A 13,299-nucleotide genomic window follows, 5' to 3' on the forward strand; every position below is an offset into this window, starting at 1 on the left:
GTGAGGCAGGTTTGATGTAATCTCCTCATGATTGAAGAAGAAGATGGTGTGCCTTCAAGCTTATTGATAGGATGACATCACTGTCCATCTCTTTCTCCTGCCCTCCCTCTTCCTTCCCTCTTTTACAATTGGAAGCTTCTTAGTGGTGTTTCAGAAGTGGGTTCAAATGGAAAGAATGGAAATGGCATCATATATGAAATAATAAGACAATTTTACACTTTAATTAGATCTGAAGAAGCGAGTGTGTGTGTAGTATGTAGTGCTGTGTTCTAGTCTCAGTTTTACCACCAGAAGTGGTGTAACATCAACAGTTACTTAGTTATCACCTGTAAAATGACCCTAAGGCTCTTTCCATCCCAGTACCTCTGTGATGATAGGTGGGGGAGAAGGTAATAGAACAGGTGACATTATATTGAAAGGAATGGACATGACTTAGGATGATGGCTGGGAGAACAGAAATGTATTAAAGTAAAGCCTCCTAAAGAATGGTTACCTTGAAGATCACATAGCAAGAATTTGCCAGAAAATAAAGAGCTCTGCATTCAGAAGGATGTTGTTAATAAATAAAAGCATTATAATTATATTTGTGGGTCTCAATTTGAGGTTCTTATTAGCTCTTATGATAAACCTTCAACAGTAAGGAAATGTGGTTGATCGTTTTTATGCTTATAGCCCTGTGTCTTTTAAATTTGGTATGTATTTGTGGGTAGGAATGGGAAAAGAGAGGGGCATGTGACCTGAAGAACTAGATTCCAGGGAAGGTACTCTCAGTTGTTATAAAATAACCAGGAATCCAGCTCTACAGGGAGAGGCCAAGCAAGACATGGGAAGAGCTTCCTTGTAACAGTTTATTACTTTAAAGGAGTTATAGTATACTTGAAAGACTGACTTGAGCCAGATTTTTTTTTTTTTGGTTTGAAACCTGCTTCTGCTACTTTTAACTGTTGGATTTTAGATAAGCTAATTAACTTTTCTCTCATTCACCTTCTTCCTATGTAAAGTGAAAATTTTAATGATTCCACTTCAGAAGGTCATTATGAGGGTTAAGTTAGTAAATGTAAAGGAGAGACTCCTGCTTCCAAAAATGCCGGCAATTAAGAACAATTAATGTTCTCTATGTACAATTAAGAACCCCTCATACTACATAAAGCAAACATAGGAAGAAGAAAGGAGGGGAGAAGAAGACAAACTGACTAGGGACTTTGGTACATGAGGAATGACATGGAAATGAGTTGCCATGGTTTTATGTTGTTTGTTTTTGCCTTGTGTCCCAGACCTGGAGTAGGAAAAGCCAATAACCTTCAAATGGTAACAGAGACAAAAGCTGGACCTTTCTAGTCAAAGGACCAGAAATGGGGCGGGTTAGAAATACAGAAAGTGTAGATAACAAGTGCTATTCCAGCCAATACCACAGAAGAAACTGCAGGCTTTCTCTCACCTATACTGGCAAAGGCTGAGAGGGGAGATTAAATGTAGTCATAGGAGGCTATGATGAGGTGGCTCAGCATGCTCCCAGGGTGGGGTCAGAGGAGACCAAACAAGAGCTAGGGCTTTCATCCAGTATTGAGACTCCCTCCCCACCCACCACAGTTTTGGGGAGACCATGTGAACAGCTGGGCTTGACCGTCCACTGGCAATAACAAGAACCCTTCTCCATCTCGGTTGGGTGCTATAGAGCACAGTCAGCTCTTGCACCATGGTCAGAGTAAAGAGGATACCCCCACTGTGGCATCAGTGGACACCACATAGGGATCTAGAGCAACCACTCTGCTCACTGGTATTGAGGGACCTACCTTTCACCCTACCCAGTTGTTCATAAAAGCCAATTTGTAAGACTGGACTTCTAATTCCAACTAACAGTGATGAAGTGGTACCTCACCCCTTCCCTGCCACAGCAGTATCAAATCAGACAACACTACCACCACCACAACAAAAACTAAAACATGAGATGTATATATGTTACAAAGTTTCGTAATATATTATAAAAATATCTAAGAAATGTCTAGCTTTCAGTTGACAATCACTTATCATACTGAGAATCAGAAAGATATCAGTAGATGCCAACATCAACATGATGGAGATGGGGAGACACATGGGGAGATAAGTGCTCAAAGAAATAATACCTGAAAACTTCCTACACACAGCAAAAGACAAAAACCTACAGATTCAAAAAGCTGACTGACCTCCACACAGAATAAACTCAAAGGAATCCATCCCAAACCCATCATAATTAAACTTTTGAAAATTAAAGAAAAAGAAAAAAAAAGTCTTAAAGGCTGCCAGAGAAAAATGACATCTTACTTTTGTGAGAAGAGGGGAATTGGATTTATCATCCGAAGCACTGGAAGCCAGAAGAAAATGACACAATATTTTTCAAGTGCTAACAGAAAAGAATTGTCAACACTCTTGACTAAAGTATCCTTCAGTGATGAAGGAGAGATCAGGACATTTTCAGGATGAAGTAAAACTACAAAATTTATTGCCAGCAGGCTTACACTAAAAGGATGACTAAAGGAAGTTATCTAAACAGAATTGAAAAGATGAGACAGGATTTTGGAACATTAAGAAGGAACAAAGAATATGGTAAGTAAAGGATAGGTAAAACAGTAGCACGTTTTTTCACCTCTTTAGTTTTCTTTTTTAAATTGATTTTCTTTTTAAATAAATGACAGCGGAATGCGTTACAAATCTTGTTACATGTATACAGCACAATTTTTCATATCTCTTGTTGTATATAAAGTATGTTGACACCAATTTGGGTCTTCATATATGTACTTTGGCTGATGATGTCTATCACATTCCACCATCCTTGCTAATCCCCTGCCCCCTCCCTTTACTTCCCACCCCTCTGCCCTATCTAGAATTCATCTATTTCTCCTATGCTCCCACATCCTACCCCACAATGAGTCAGCCTCCTTATATCAGAGGAAATATTCAGCATTTGTTTTTTGGGGATTGGCTAACTTCACTTAGCATTATCTTTTCCAATGCCATCCATTTACCTGCAGATGCCATGATTTTGTTCTCTTTTATTGCTGAGTAAAATTCCATTGTGTATATACATATATTTCTATATATTTGACAATTGAAAAAACACCATCTGATGTGACTCTAAATGTATATATATAAAGGAAATATTAAAGGCATTTATATTGTGAAAAGGAGAGAATAAATGGATGTAAGGGGAAATAATATTTTTATACTTCACTCAGTCCGGTGTGATGACAACATTAGTAGAGAGTGATAGATTGTGTACAATGTAATACCTAAAATAACAACCAGAAAGGTCACATAAAGAGATTGACTCAAAAAGACTACAATGACATCAAAATGGAAATTCTAAAATATGTTCAATGTACAAGTAGCCCAGAGGAAGGCAGGGAAAAAAATAAATAATGGGAGGCTGAGACAAGAGGATTTCAAGTTCAAAGCCAGCCTCAGCAAAAGCAACGCACTAAGCAACTCAGCAAGACCTTGTCTCTAAATAAAATAAAAAATAGGGCTGGGGATATGGCTCAGTGGTTGAGTGCCCTGAGTACAATCCCTAGTACCTACCCCTGTCGTGACCCCTCGCCCGCAAGGAAGACACGACTCAGGAATCTTCTCTCAGCAGTTTATTCAGGCCTTTATTCAGACATGCTCGCGCCTCCCACACTTAATAAAGCATACCAAGCCCCAATGCAAAGCTGCCACGTGGACCTTTCTCATAGGGTGTTAAACAATGACGTGCCAACTCTCCCTAATAAGGAGTTGTTTGTCTCAGACTACGGCGGAAGCCGCCGCCATCTTGTAATGGCGGCCACAGTCTGCTGAAACGGCTCACCACATACCCCCACCTCCCAAAATAAGAAATTGTAGGTAGGAAAAGCAAAGATAAGAAGACAAAAATTACAATGGTGGTTCTGAACAAATATATCAATAATTACATTGAAAGTAAGTGGCCTAATACACCAAAAAGAAGATAGAACTTGCCCGAGTATATTTACAAACATGACCCAACTCTATGCTGTCCATAAGGTACTGACTTCACATATAATGTTAAGTAGATGAAAAGTGAAGAATGGAACAAGGAATTTCATACAAATATTGAAGGAAATAAAGTGAACATATATCAGATAGATTAGATTTCAAGGCTATGAAATTTACTAGAGATGGGGGATATCATACAATGATCAAAATGTCAGTATACGAAAAATATAGCAATTCCAAATGTTTATGCATGAAAAAACAATTGCAGAATATTTAAAGCAAAACTGGTAGAAAAAAAGAAGAAATAGGGCTGGGGTTGTGACTCAGTGGCAGAGTGCTTACCTTGTATGTGTGAGGCACTGGGTATGATCCTCAGCACCACATAAAAAAATAAATAAACAAGAAAAAGATGTTTTAAAAAGAAGAAATAAACATATACACATTTATAAATGTATACTTTAAATATCCCTCTTTCAAAAGTGGATAGAACAACTGTTAGACAGAAAACCAGTAAGAATATAGAACTCAACATTTGTCATCAACCAAAAGTATCTAATCCATATTTAAAGAACACTGCACAAAACGTAACAGTACACAAATGCTCCTCAATGTACAATGGAGTTACATCCCTCAAAAACTGGTCATAAGTTGAAAATATTATAACTTGAAATGCATTTAATATACCTAAACTACCAAACATAACATCTTAGCCTAGCCTATCCGGAACATGCTCAGAACTCTTTCATTAGCCTATAGCTGAGCAAAAATCTTCTCACCCAAAAAGTATTATACTGAATTTACTTTATTGAATCCCTGAAGCCCACAAACACTGCAAAACGGTATGCCATAGAATGTGAATTGTTTACCCTTGTGCTCACGTGGCTATTTGGGAGCTGCAGCTCACTTCTGCTTCCCAGCATGAAAGAATATTGTTTTGCACATTGCTAGCCCAGAGAAAGATCAAAATTCAGAGTATGGTGTGTGTGGAATGTGTATTATTTTTGCACCAATATAAAGTTAAAAATGGTAAGTTTAACCATCATAAATCGAGGCATATCTATATTTCTCCAAGTTCTCATTGAAAATACATCAAGACAGACCACATCCTGGAGTGTAAAGCAATCTTCAATAAATTTTAAAGAATTGAACCTATTTGAAATGTGCTTTCTGACCAAGTAAAAATATGTTAGGAATTGATGATAGAATGATAATAAGAAAAAAATCTTCAAATGTATGTGGCCATCCAGCAACACATTTCCAATTGAATCAGAAATCAAAGAGGAATTCAAACAGGAAACAGTTAAAAAATATCTTAAACTGAATGAAAAAGAGAGTACAATGTATCAAAATTTATGGGGCATACATAGCTAAGGCAGTGCTGAGAGAGAATTTTATAGCACTCAATGCAAATAGTAGAATATAGGAAAGGTATCGAATTAATAATATAAGTTCCCCAAGAACTTAGACAAAGAAGAATATAATAGCCCTAAAGCAAACAGAGAGAAAGAAATAGTGGAGGACATATATTGATCACATAAAAACTAGAAACAAGGGAGAAAACTAATGAAACACCACATTAGTTCCCAGAGAGAAATCTATGGGTTTTTACTGTAGAATTTTACCAATTCCATATTCTTTCTTGCAGAAAATAGAGAGGAGAAAACAGTTTTTAATTCAAGAAGCTGGTATTACCCTTATACTTGACAAAATAATCACAAATAGAATTAAACAATATTTATTATACACTATGACCAAGTGGGGACTATAAGGCCATTTAATTATTTATTTATTTGATACCAAGGATTAAACCTAAGGGTGCTTAATCACTGAGGCACATCCCTGGCCATTTTGATTTTTTATTTTGGGACAGGTCTCAATAAGTTTCTGAGGCTGACTTTTTTTTTTTTTTTTGGAGTTTTGGGTACTTTATTTAATAAATTTAGGACATGGAGTACTTTGGACTTAAATCTCTGCTATACACCATTGAGACATCCCTGTTAGCATGAAGTAAATGCTTGTTAGGAAATCTGTTTCCATAGCTTCCTTTTAAAGTTCTCAATTATCTTCTCCTTTTTACATTAGGATTGTATCTAAAGAGATCATCAGCCAGAGAGTCTTCTTTAGCTTGTTGTTTTTGTACCTCCATTTCCTGCTTAAGCCACTCTTCTAATTCTGTATTCTTTCGAGCATGGTGAGCTATCAGATCTGATCCTCCAATGATGTGTGGAAGCTTTCCTGCTCCAGGAAATATGACCTTCTTGAATTTCTTGAAATTCTTTATTTGACCATAATCATAATTCACCACACATGGATCTCTGCAAGTGGAATTATTAACCACCAATGATCTAAATTCAGTCAGTAACACCTTTCTTGGAAGCATCTCACTATTGTCCTGAAGGTCATCACTGTTCTCTTCTTTAGTTGACCACAGTGATTCTTTGAGCTCACATTTCTTCCCCATTTTGTTTTCTTGAGATATTTTGCTGCTTTCTGGTATTGTTTCATTATTAAAATTATTATTTGTTTCTATATCCATCCTTAACTTCTTTCTTATATTGAACTCTTCCTCTTGTTTTTCAACTTTTACTTCACTTTCTAACTCTGGTTTCATGCTCTTGAATAACTGTTTTGATATTTCATCTTCTACGGCCAAATCATCAATTTCTTTTCTTTTTTTAATTGATCTAAGGTTTTCTGTAGAAAGAGATTTATCAGAAGAATTTTTCACACTGGATTCTAAATCTTCATCATCTGTAAATAAGTTATTTGATTTTTTGTCCACAAGCTCATTCTGAGATAGATTTTCTGCCTTATTTTTCCATAGTGAGAGTGTAGCAGGTTGTGTTTGTTCTAAAAGAGAACAAGACATTTCTATTCTTGCTGATTTGGATGAAGACATTTCTTGATTTTCTTCATCTCTTTCCCTTTTTGTGGCACATGGTTGAAAGTAGTTTTTGATGGAGTTTGTCTGCTGCTGTTGAGAAGACCGATCTCTACTTTTATTTACACCTAGGAATTTGGTTGGTGAAAGCTGATAGTTTGGGACTTTTGTCCTAACCAAAGTATTTAATACTATATTGTTATTATTGGAGCTTGTTTTGGAAGGTTCCTGTACAGTGAATGTTTCTTGTGAAAGCATTCTGACTTCTTGTTCCATCTTGGAGATACTTATTTCTTTTGGTCTTTCATTCAAAAACATACATGTATCTGCTTGCTCTGATTCTGTGTCAGCTACATATGCTGTAGTATTCACTGAAGCCACTGGAATTAGTTTTTTATTGACTGACAAACCTTGTGAAAGGCTGGGTCCCGGAGTCGTTGTCTTTAATCCTGTATTGGGTTGGCCCCGAGGATCACAGTAATTTTCTGTAGTCATGAAAATAACTGCCAATCCAATTTCTGCTTCAGGAATAGGTCTAAGACCTTGCCTTTGGAGCATATCCATAATTGAATGGACCCATTTTTTCTGAGAATCAGGAATTAAGATCTGTGTATTCGTTATTCCTATATCGACAACACAAGTTCCAGGAGCTGAAAAGAAACTATCTTCTTCTTCATTTTCTTCTGTTATCAACCTAGCTTCTCCACCTCCAAAAATGACTGCTGAACTTAATTTCTTATGCTGTTTGGCATTTAGAAATATAAATGTTTTCCCTTTGAAGATTTGTTTTCTCTCCTGTCGTTCTGATAAATCAATATTTTTACTTCCAATAGTTGGTTCATCAATAGGTGGGTAAAAACTTTCAATTTGTGGAGGCTGTTTCTTGGACTGAACTGCTTTCAGAAATTCAGTAAAATATTCTGGCTTTACAATTGGATGTCCACAGATGAGTGCACATATTGTCTCGGGCCGGGCCCGCGGCGGGAAGGAGCTTCCACATGGGTCGGGCTCCTCAGGACTGGAGCTGACCACCGGCCACCTCGCTGCGGATAGCCGATGTGCACGCGATCACAGCACGGGCAATGCGCCCTGAGGCTGACTTTGAACTTCCCATCCTCCTTCCTCAGCCTTCCGGGTCATTGGAATTACAGGTATGCACCACCATGCTGGATCAAGGCTATTTTAATTCTTGAAAATCAATCATTATAAACCACCATAGTAAAAAGCTAGGAGGAAAATCTCATACTCATATCAATCTCTTTAAGAAAAAGGATTTTGGCAAATTTCAACATCTATGATTAGGGGAAAAAAAATCTCAGGAAACTTAGAAGGGAACTTCTTCAACTTGATAAAGAAGAGCCACAAAAACCTTACTGCTGACATTGTTAAGGGTACTCAGTAAACATTATCTTTGATAAAAGATCATTTTTTCTTCTTATTTTAGCTCTTTAATGTGTTTAAAGAATAGTGTGTGTGTGTGTGTGTGTGTGTGTGTGTGTGTGTGTGTGTGTGTGTGGTGGTGGTGGTGGTGGTGGTACTATGGATTGAACCTAGGGGCATTGAGTTACATCCCCAGCCTTTTAAAATTTTTTATTTGTTCAAGTGGAACTTGAAGTTATATATCACCTCAAATCACAATATATGAGCAAATGAAGACAGGTGCAACTGGAAGAAGGCAAGGTATGTTATGGAGAGAGACTGTGTCAGTATGCTTGAAATGGCAGTTCACAGAGTCAACACAGTACAAGTCTTTAAAGTGGGTGTCACAATCTGAGGGGCAAAACCACCATTCACTGTGGCAACAGTGGTGAGGTGCATGGGTAAATGGGAAAGGAGCTAGGCCATAGTTATGAACTGGGTTTTGAGGAAGGATCTGCACTCTGAGCCCCTGAAAGTGCTAGAACATCCTTCCTGGACCATGTGACCTAGAGAACCTCACTAATACTTGTTAATAGCTTCTCCATGAAGAACTCGTATGGTTCAAAGCCAAGTGATAAAGGGGTGAAAAGTGGGGAGAAGAGAGCCAAGAATAGGCTCTGAACAGAAATAATATAGAAAGGATAAAACAAAAAGATATATAAATGTCAGATGGAAACATGCATCTAAAAAAAAATCTTCCCATGACAATGTTATTCGTGTTTTAAAATATGGCCTGTGTTAAAAAAAATTAGTTTTTAAAGAAAGGAGTACCTTCCATCAAAACTTAAACCAGGCATATAAGAAGTCGTGGAAGATGTGGTGAAGCAGTGGAAGAGCTGACACATGAGCTGAGTGAACTTAGGAAATAAGTGACAGAAAAAAAAAAAAAAGAAATCATAAACATGAATTCCTGCTTGGAAACACCACAAGGGAAATTAGAGATTATTGAAATTACAGCAAGAGGTAGGAGTGGGACATCATTAAGAAAACAAACACAATGAAGATCACGTGAACAAAGGGTTAAAATGATTTTTAAAAATGAAAAATATGGGGCTGGGGTTGTGGCTCCGCGGTAGATCACTTGCCTCGCATGTGTGAGGCCCTGGGTTCGATCCTCGGCACCACATAAAAATAAATAAATAGAATAAAGATATTATGTCCAACTACAACTAAAAAAATTTTTTTAAAAAATGAAAAATATGGAAGACAGAGTGTTTTAATGAATAAATATTTACTCTTTCTGGAGAAGAAACTCAAATAATGAAATGAAAAGAGGTAATATAAAGATTTAGTTTAAGAAAAATTTTCATAATCCTAAGAAGGCTGAGCCTGCCTTGAGTGCCAAGAGATATTAACACATAATGTGTAAAATACAGATAGGACCTAGTAAATTTACTTGGCTTAAAAATTGGAAAAGGCTGGAAATGTGGCTCAAACAGTAACGTGCTTGCCTGGCATGCGCGGGGCGCTGGGTTTGATCCTCAGCACCACATAAAATAAAATAAAAGATGTTGTGTCTACCGAAAACTGAAGAAAAATATTTAAAAATTCTCTCTCTCTCTCTCTCTCTCTCTCTCTCTCTCTCTTCCTCCCTCCCTCCCTCCCTCCCTCCCTCCTTCTCTCTCTCTCTCCCTCTCTCTCTTTCCTTTAAAAAAATTGGAAAAAGTGATTCTTTGGGATGTAATAAGATGAAAAAGATGATCTTGGTCTTAAACCTTTCCACTGAATAATTTAGAGCAGAAATAGAGTTGGCATGATCCATACAACGGCATATAATGAGCAAGTAGGTAGCTATTAAAAGAGTGTTGTAGCATTCTAACAGCAATGATAAAGAGTAATTCCAAAATACATTTTAGGTGAAATGTAGGTGCTATTTTGTATGTGAATTTTAGAATATATTTTAAAAGCTGATAATAGAAATCATCTCTGAGCCAGAGTACAAGAGATACCTCAGTCAACTAAACAATCAACCTCTTTCTCTTTCTTTCTTTTTATTTTTGCATGTACTATTATTAAAATAAACACCGAAGGGAAATGATTGGCTTGTTTATTCAAACTACCTTTTTTTATATGAGCTTAAAATTCAATATTAGATTTGCTCCTCAGTTTTATTCATTGCCTTCCATTTTAAGATGTAAAATTTCCTAGACCAGGTAGAAAATTGTGAGTCCCTTGGGAGAGAGGGACAATTACATTCTTTTTTGTTTTTCTTCTTCAAAATACTTTTATCTGAGAGAAGATGCTCAGTAAACACTGATTGTCTGGACATTCACTAAGCTAAAATGAAGTGACAAAAGAAGGCACTTAAGATGATTCATACTGTTGTTTAAGTATGTAAATTTTAGCAGATTGTCAGCCTTGCTCCCTCAACCCATTTAGTGAAATGAAACAGGGAATTGAGAATTGGAAATAAAATTACCATTTCCAAGCTGTTTCTTACTCTGCTTTAAGAACTGTATTTTTCCTTTTTTGCCAGAAAGATCTATCTGTGTCTGTAAATGATTACATAGACTTATAGTCACTTCTCAGGCTTTTATCAAAGCGAAATGTATGCCCATGTAGATTTTGTTTAGGTTAACCCATTCATAGACAGTTTTGATCATTGCTCTTTATTACAGCAAAGGACAAACCAGGTCCCAAGGGTCTTCTGTGCTCTGATTCATTCTGAATGATCATCAAGTCTGACTCATCCTTCAGTTATTTCCAAGTTCTTGAGGACAAATATCACTGTAACCTCCATGTCCCCACTCTCAACTTAAGTGTAAAGGGCAGAAAAAAGGAGGAAGGTGATAAATATAATGAGAGGCCATCAGTGTATTAGAGACAATCACACTCTCTCAGCCATTAGCCTGTCACCTTTCCACTGTGGTTTAACCCACACAGGCCTGGATAAGGCACCTACTTAGACTCATTAAAAGCTTCAAATGACCGAGTCTTCAAGTGAATGATGGGTTTTTCCTCAACCGATAAACCTCCTCTAAACAAATAGATCTTCTCCTTTCTACTTGTTTTGTTTGGTGAGGTAACTCTTTTTGAGAAATGCATATAAGGATGATTGTCAGAACTGAAATCAAGATTGCAATCAGAATGCTCTCGGCAATGGCTGTGCCTGCCCCCAGGCTTATTGAAAGTGTGTGTGCTTGGTTCCCTCCTAGTTGCCAAAGTAGGGTTCTATGAAATCACTGGAAAAAGGAATTCCCTGACAAACTGACATGCATACGTATCTTGCCTGCTCTTGACTCCAGTTTTCCTGTCTGGGGACCATTAGTAAAGATCTGCCAGCTGATCTTAATTGCTGTGAGGGAGCAAAAGATGCTCTCAAGGGTCATTAAAGTTACCTACCATGGAGGATTTTAAAGAATCCAGTAAACATCTTAAACTACCATAGGATGCAAACAGGAAGCCAGCATACTCCCAAGGTGACCAAATATCCTGTTGGTGTGTGTTGTAACAGGTATTTTTACAGATGCAAGTGACTCATTGAACAAATTGTTCCTACCAAATATCACCTTTCCTCAGATTGAGAAAAATAGCTTTCTTGGCTCAGAATTAGTAGGTACTGACTGAGCAATATTTTGTCAGTCCTGGGTCAAAGCATTATGGCTGGATTGTGGTTATTAATGTGTGGCTATAGCCACATCTGAAGTGTCTTCTTAATGTTCCACTCTGTTCCCCTAACCAGAGCTGAATGGAAGCCCGTTATTTTCAGCCCTTATGGTGAGGGAGGTCTGAATAATTGTTCTGCTGAGCCAGCTCCAGCTTGCCAGCAGTATTTGATGCCATCAGTACACTCATAGTCCACTGACTGTTCTGACCCTGGCTTCTCATTTCTGTCTGTAAAACCCAGTTGCTATCCAGATAATATAGGAGTGTGTTCACTGGGCCAAAGTTAATTTGAATAATCAATCCATTCTGTACAAGGAAATGTCTTTTTTTAGCTCTCTGGCTATGATATTATCTGGAAGCAAACATTTAGAAGGGGAATGATACACATAATTCAGCATCACATCTTAGATTGTTATGAACCAGGGGAAACCAAGGCTTACAACGTCCCATAGTTAACCATGAGATTGGGAAGAAATGATAAGCGTAACCACAGGGCATTTCCATGGACCACAATGAGGTTTTACTAGTAATATAATTGTATTCCTTTAAACCTGGAAAAGTCATGAGTAATAAACCAGTTCAATCCTTCAGTTTAAAAAGATTTCTAACTTGATTTATGTATTTTCTCCTTAAGTACATTAGAGTTTACTTTTTCCTTCTCAGTTAGTCATAATTATATCTGTGTAGATTACATTGATTGTTCTTCATCTGCAAAATCTATATAGATATATGTCAGTGCTACTAGATCATAATAAATTCCAAGTACAACGTTGCCTTACGATGGTAGAATTACTAAAAATGACATATATAGTTCTGTTATTTTTGAACTCTTTGCCTCTCCAACTGGGCAAATTTAGTTTAACTAATCTTTGTTCAAATAGGTGTATGGTTAATATAGCTTATGAGTGGTCTAATTAACAGAATTAATCTCCTTTTTTATGTATTCAACAAAAATTGTGTTGAAATGCCAGTACCAGTCCAGATGCTGAAAATGTAGAGTGGAAAAAGAAATAGTGGGAATTTTTATTTACAGACAGATGCAGCAATTTACAAGAGACTATCTTGCCTACTCTAGTTATGACATCAAATCAGATACTCTAAAACATTTTGCCATTCAAACCCATTAGATCGGCATATGCACAGACAATTAACTATATTCCTGAAAGTAATAGGCCATTTCTACAGAAGAAGAGATCCACTGTGGCTTTAATTCTTGGTGGATTAGTAGAAGAAAAAAATCTACCACAGACAAAGGTGTAAGGAGAAACTAGTCAACTTTGGGTGGTTGCCTTTGAGCTGATATGTAGGATTGAACTCTTGAGGGACTCCAGACACAGAGAGTATAAACCAACTTGTCTGCAGAGACCATCTCCCAATGCACAGAGGTACAATGCTAAGCGATGAAGTCACTTAAGTATGAGAGG

General features: G+C 37.2%; 1 protein-coding gene and 1 pseudogene across 12 annotated transcripts in view; one reads left to right on the forward strand and one right to left on the reverse strand.

The window, feature by feature from the left end:
* Rgs7 (regulator of G protein signaling 7) overlaps positions 1 to 13,299 on the forward strand; it is a 466,064-nt gene that overhangs the window by 57,146 nt on the left and 395,619 nt on the right. The gene's annotated exons all lie outside the window — the stretch shown is intronic.
* Positions 5,865 to 7,918, reverse strand: LOC144367259 (nibrin pseudogene; annotated as a pseudogene).

Source organism: Ictidomys tridecemlineatus, chromosome 10, assembly GCF_052094955.1.
Source record: "Ictidomys tridecemlineatus isolate mIctTri1 chromosome 10, mIctTri1.hap1, whole genome shotgun sequence".
In the NCBI taxonomy this organism is placed as follows: domain Eukaryota; kingdom Metazoa; phylum Chordata; class Mammalia; order Rodentia; family Sciuridae; genus Ictidomys; species Ictidomys tridecemlineatus.